Source organism: Phasianus colchicus, chromosome 13, assembly GCF_987193195.1.
Source record: "Phasianus colchicus chromosome 13, bPhaCol1.hap1.1, whole genome shotgun sequence".
In the NCBI taxonomy this organism is placed as follows: Eukaryota; Metazoa; Chordata; class Aves; order Galliformes; family Phasianidae; genus Phasianus; species Phasianus colchicus.
The window spans coordinates 11,276,662-11,283,363 of record NC_143448.1 but is presented as its reverse complement, the minus strand read 5'-3'; positions in this window follow the sequence as shown (position 1 = coordinate 11,283,363).

The window sequence follows — 6,702 nt, the reverse complement described above, 5'->3', positions numbered from 1 at the left end:
ACTAACAGGGAAATCAACAGAAGCTAAGTGGCTAGAGAGGTAGACATCTCTAAGAGGGGAGCTATTATAATAACCACACAGAAGCACTTTGAGCATTTCAGGTACATTTGCTCTTTTTTCCTTCTGAATGCTACATATTTTGGTTTTAGAAGTAATTTTAATTAGAGTTTACTGATCACAAAAAACAGCAGATTGGCAACCCAGGAGGCTCCACGGAATGTGATCAAATAAAGAGAACAAGACCATGTTCCAAATCAAATCAGGTTGTCTTCTTCCCATATGCCATTCTCAGCTGCTGACTTAATAGCACTGCATGCCCAAGGTCAGCTCCACTGAAAATGAATCCTGACTGTATCATAAAGTTGGCTCCCACACAGCAGCCCTTCATGCAACCTGCTATGCTGCTTTTAATCAGGAATCCTAGAAAATGCATGTGTACAAGCAGCAAATGACAGTACCGTATGCGAAACTTTGGCTTAGAGCCACACGCATCAGGAGAGAGAAGTTCTGCTCAGCAGCAGCACAGACAGAGAAAAGGAACATTTCCCCCCCATTTGTGAACATTAGTTCCACCCAGTGCTAACATCTCTTTGAGGCTCACAAACTTTCCACACTTTCCTAAACGCAAGCTAACCTTCTCTTCCCACGTGTTTTTCTTTGCCTCATTAAGCTTAGGTGCCTTTATTTTATTGAATACTTTCCTTTAGTTTTGTAGAGACATCCCTTGTTTACAGAACTGACTGCAAGTCAAAAATAACAAAATACAGTAAAAATACACTTCTCTCTACATTTTCACAAAGTGTCATTATTGCTTGTATTGTAGCAATGAACACGGTGCTGAGCACAGCTCGCTCTGTTAGGGCTATACCAAAAACCGTAATTTTGATTTAACATGACTGAATAATACATTTATTGCATTTACCACATTAAATAAGGTATCTAATCACTGAAGTGCAATCATGTATTAGGATGGCAGGAATCCTTGGTGCACAAAGAGGAACTGTTCATGTACTTGCGTAGAGCAGAAAGCTCACGTTACCAGCCCTTTTGTTTGTAGAATAAAACAAGTGTTTTTTGTTTGGGCCCAGTCCTGCATATTTGCCTTAAAAAGGAGGCAAAGGAGGTTTCCTGTTAATGAAGAAAAAGACACATAAACCTCTGAAATATTTGTCTTCTTCACCTGTGAAGATACATGGGAAGATGAAGATCTGTGCAGCTATAAAATACTATACCATACAATAAAAAAATTGTTTTCCTATGTCTTCAAACACTCAATTAGTTTCTAGCTACATCACACAGAAGGTTGATTTCTCATTAGTAGATGATGTTATTTAGTAAAGCTGCTTACTTCCAATGCACATATGCCAGGATGCTGAAAATTACTGTGCATCCACCACAACCTGTGAAGATCACAAGGAGGCCAATAAGCACAGTGCCCATTCTGGTTAGTGGTGCCATTCTGTCCTCTCAGGGATATAAACTTTACCCAATTAGCCACTCTGTACAATAAAACTGCACCCAAACTAAAGGGGATATATTAACTTTGCGAGCACACAAACTCTTAGCATATATAAAGAAAATACATTTCCTCTTGAGACAGCAGGGTAAGATTTGATTCCCTTGAAGTCGGTGAAAGAACACTGGTGATGACCAAGGCCCAGTACTTCTGACAGCAAGTATTCCTCTAGCTGAATCCCCTTGGAGGCCCATTAATCACCTCCACACCCTGCTGATAGATTCCAAATTTTATTTTTATTTCAAAATCAAAGCTAAATAACTAGAAAAATCATGTGGCTGAGCCAAACTGTGACTGTATGGGTTTTAATTTTTGAGATTAAAGCAAAGTACAAAGACACACCCAGCCAGCAAAGTCTGGAGACAATAAGATGTAAAGCAATCCTCCTTCTGACCTCACATTAACACAGAAATCACCCTACAGCATGCAAGTGTCAGCCAACAACGGCACCTACTTATTTCCTGTCAGCTTGTCCCTTTGATCTAACCTGATCCTTCTTCACTTTATTAAAAACGTTCTAATCTTTTGACTTTGATCTCCCTGTAGGATTCTTCAAAGAGCTTCAAATTAGCAAACATGCAAACAACAAAAAAATGTACTCTGTATCTGCTTGAAACAATGATGTGGGGAACTGTTTCCTTCCTCAGCACACAAGTTTAATGAGGGGCAGCATTTTAAAGCCAAAAGATGCCATAGTTATCTGTTGTTTATTGGCATTAGGATGGATGACAGAGTCCAAGCTTTTTTTTACTGGGGGGTGGTTTGCTCTGAAGGTGTAACAAGGCAGCCCAGCAGGGGTAGCAAAAAAGCCATGTGCATACTTCATTCAGCATGCCAGATGAAAGGATTATGTCACATTCAAGAGCAACAAAGAGCTCTGTTTAAGTTTGTACCAGGCTGGAACTGTGGGGCAGCCGTTAAAGACCACCAAGGTTTTAAATAAAACCGGACACTTTCAAGTTTCCTCTAGGTTTCCTTGTGGTAAATCCAGCCAGTATGAAGGGAATGTCAGTATCTCCCAGGAGGAAGATGTATGAGGGTTTAAAAAGAGTGAAAAAAGTTTAATGCAATTATATATGTATATATACACATACACAAACCCCACGTGGGCATGTATTTTATATAACAATACATACTTTTATCTTTCTTAATAAAGGTACTCCCAAATTTAAGAATATCATCATATTTATTTTGTTCCATTTTGTTTCTGCTCTTCAACCTCTCCTACCACAGCTGAACAGCCAGAATCATTCCTCTCTTGTAACTTCAATTTAGTCCCAAAGGATCCAAATAAAATTGGTGTTTTTCATTGTTGAATACTGCTTACCTCTGAAAAAGGCTATGAAATTATGTTAGATTCTACAGACAACATTTTAAGTTCCTTGCATGTGCATCACCCTCAGCATGGAGACTGTTTTCAACTCACTCTACAGAGAAGCATATCTGTAGCCATGCTGAAATAGTCCAACACATTTGCAAAACAATCCACATCAACAGAATTGCCTCAATACTGCAGTTAACCCAGGGGCCAGTCTAATGTCTATTGAAGTCAGTGTGACATTTTCACATGTACATGAAAGTCTAGTTATCAATTGTGAGTCAAGAGGTTTTCTCAGTAAAATCTCAATCCTGTGCAAACACAACCAAACAGCATTTACCTAGACTGGTATTCATGTATCTTGGCCAACCAGTATACCATGCCATGCTCCATACTTGAACATTAGAGCTGACAAAGACTCCATACCTTTTCTTTTTCTCCTCTTTGTCATCTTGAGATGTATTATCTTTCTCAGTAGCAGGCATATATCCTGAAAATTGAACACGGCATAGAAAATACATCATTACAACACTTCAAATGATACAATTTGTGCTGAAAGTCCACTGAAGATCAAAACCAAAACAGTTATTTATGGAATGTTGTTGAAAACTCCAGCGAGCCTCCAGATGATGCCTTGTACTGTCTCTCATAATTAATAAGTGGTTCAGGAAGCACTGCTACATCACAGACTATTCAGCCACAGAGGTACACCAACAGCCCTTCAGTTGTTTGTGCCAATGTATATCACAGGTTTGTGAGAATAAAGCAAACGTTAAAGAGAACCATTAGATAACATATCAGAGTAGAAAAGCAAAGCTGCATTGAGATTTGTTTGTACAGTTAAAACAATATTACGATTACAAATACATTTCTTGAGAAGACTGGAGAGTCAGCCCTAAAGTCAGAAGCTCTGCTGGCACAGCAACCCACCATCATTAATCTAGGAGTCATTACACAAAATTTAAGAATAAATCAGACTAATTGTAACCTGAAGCCTTTATGAAAAGTCATACTCAAGGTTTACGCTTCACCAAACTCGTTTGTTGCCCAGACATTGGTTATTCCATTTATTGACTTGTGAAGACAAAAGTAGTGGTGTTTTTCATTAGTCCCAAACCAGATAAGAATATTCAACAAAAAAAGTACAGGAATTGTTACCCAAGACTATATATACATATAGTATATTCCAGTGTGTATGTACTTACATACACATACACACGCGCACAGTTCACTAGCACTCAAAATCCATCTGTTAAGTGGTATGCTTTTATCCTACATCCTAAGTGAGAGGGATCTTTCTTCCAGATATTGCCCTTTGTGGCTGCTGTTAAAGATGAAAGGCACAGCTCAGCCTTTCCAGGTATTGCCACACATTTCAGATGCATGGTCCCAGGTCAACTTCTTAGCAGCCTTCCTGACAGCTAGCTCTTACTTCACTTGAGTCCACTGTGCAGCCTACTTCCAGACCTCAGAAGGACCCCCCCCCACTCCCCAACCCCTTTCATTTCTCACAACCTGGACAGCCCCATTCAGCAGGGATCAAGGGGGCAGTCACAGTGGGCATCTTTTCTCCCCAGGGGACTTGTAAGTCCACAAATCTAGGCAAATATTTCTTTGAACATAACACAAGCCTTGAAACATACAGTTGAGAGCAATGTTGAGAATTGCATCTACCTGTGATACCATCAAGTAACATCAGATACTCTGAATCTGACAACCTGACTACAAACACTTTTGAAAGTCAACTTGGAATGAAATTGCAGTTACATCCAAAGGGTTTGGGAACAACATTTTTGTTTTCATTTGTTTTTTCCTCTGTAAGAACCTAAGAATTTTCAATTTTTCCTCTGTCAGAAAACCCAAGATGTGAAAGAATTTAGAGAAAAATTGAGGGCTCAATAAAGTCATCTGTACACGACCAACCTTCCAGAAATACATAGTTCTGTGACTGCTATTTTATTTATTTTGACAATCTCAGTGTGCCACAAAACTAACAAAAACTTGAAATGCCTCTCAAAGAAAGGAGAGCAATACAATTACTAACATTCGAGTTTGACTAAAAAAGCAACTGAAGAGTGACATTCTCAGCAGAATTTTTATTAATTATCCAAGTTAACACTCAAGTTTGGAATCCAAAGAGCTTTTCATTCTTCATGCTGCACTGTCCCTAAAATACTGTTTTTAACATAGCCTGCAAGCCACATCTATCTACATCAGAGTTGACAAGATTGTACTGAAAACCTGACAGTGAAACTTTAACACTCTAAACTTCATTGTTGTATTCTTCATGAACGTACCTAACAGTTTTCTCTCCAAAATCCACTTCAACAACAACAAAAATACAGCAGCAAGAATTACTACAGGTCTTTTAAGAGAATGTGAACATAAGCACCTTTATCTTCATGCTCTTCTAGGCAATATAAATGACAAAAAAATATTCTTGTCATTTGTGTAACCCATGCAAAATCACAGCTCACCTGCTTAAGACCTGACACCGCAGATCTACTTTTTCCAATACTGCAACAATTCAGGCTTTTAGCACGTCCTGGGAAATTCCACTCATCTTACCATCTTCAAGCAGCCCAAGCTAAATTTGTTTATGGTCATTAAGCCTGCAGGAACTTGGCATTTAGTGCTGGATAGTTTGGAAATTAGAACAATCCATAAGATCTGATCCCTCCAAATTGGACAAAAGCAAATTGCTTATCAATTATAATGAAGTTCTCTTTAAACAAAGGAACTGCAGGTATCATCGCTGTAATCATAGCTCCCAGACACAGTCTTTTTAGATCAAATTATAATGCAAATACATTCCTGTTTTAATCTTGTTCCCACACAGCCTATAACAAGTGCATTTCCAGTGGGAATACAAGTTGAGTTTATCATTTCCTTTAGAAATTTTTAAGACTTCCCTCAAACAGAGTAATTTCCTTCTTAGGAACTTTTAAAATACATTTGTGGATCAGGTTTGACTTTTCATAGAATCACAAGGTTGGAAACGACCTGCAAGATCATCTAGTCCAACCGCCAACTTGGAACAGCTGTTATGATTTCTTAGTCAATCTACCACCTTCATGCAGCACCACAGTGCTGTTTTGTACACATACATCACTGACTTACCTGTGTAACCCTGAAGCATCCCATGCTGTGTTTCCTTAAAGGCCTGCAAGAAAAGCACGTGTCCTGCGGCTCACACCCGGGGCTGAGGATCAGATGATCTTGTTACAGCTCAAGGGACTGATGAGCTCTGCTTACTTCAGACACGTTAGTTCCTCTCTAGTTTCTTCCATCACAAAATATACACAGCAAAATGCTCTCCTTTCCTCACACGTCACCGGAATTCTATGCTCTCCAGAACAAATGCTACTTCTGTGTTCCATAACTTAGCAGGATTTGTTGGCTTTTATTTTCTCTCGCAGTATAAAGGATGATAACAGTTTCACCAGGGAGCTCAGCCACAACCATTACGGTTTCCTGGTCAAATTTGGTGAGTTTGACATTTTCATCACTAGAGCACCGTTTACAAGCAGCTCACTAGGTTCTGTTCATGGCTAGATGCCTGAATTTCCGCAGATCACACCCCATCTCCAGGCTGCCCCCTCAGCCCCTGCCCGCATCCCTCAGCCAGCGGTGCTCCGCGCTGCCTCCTCGGCCGGCCGTGCTTCCAGCACCTGCTGCTCCTTCCTGGAGGAGGCTTCAAGCTGACCATCTATGCATTTAGAAGAAAACCAATTAACAGGAGGGTGCAAAATGGACTCGTGCACCCATTTAGCGGGCAGCCAGTCACCTTCACGAGCACCGCATCTCCACAGCGCAGCCCGCCCGTTCCTCTGCGCGTCACCTGCAGCCTGCCCAACCCGGCTGCAGG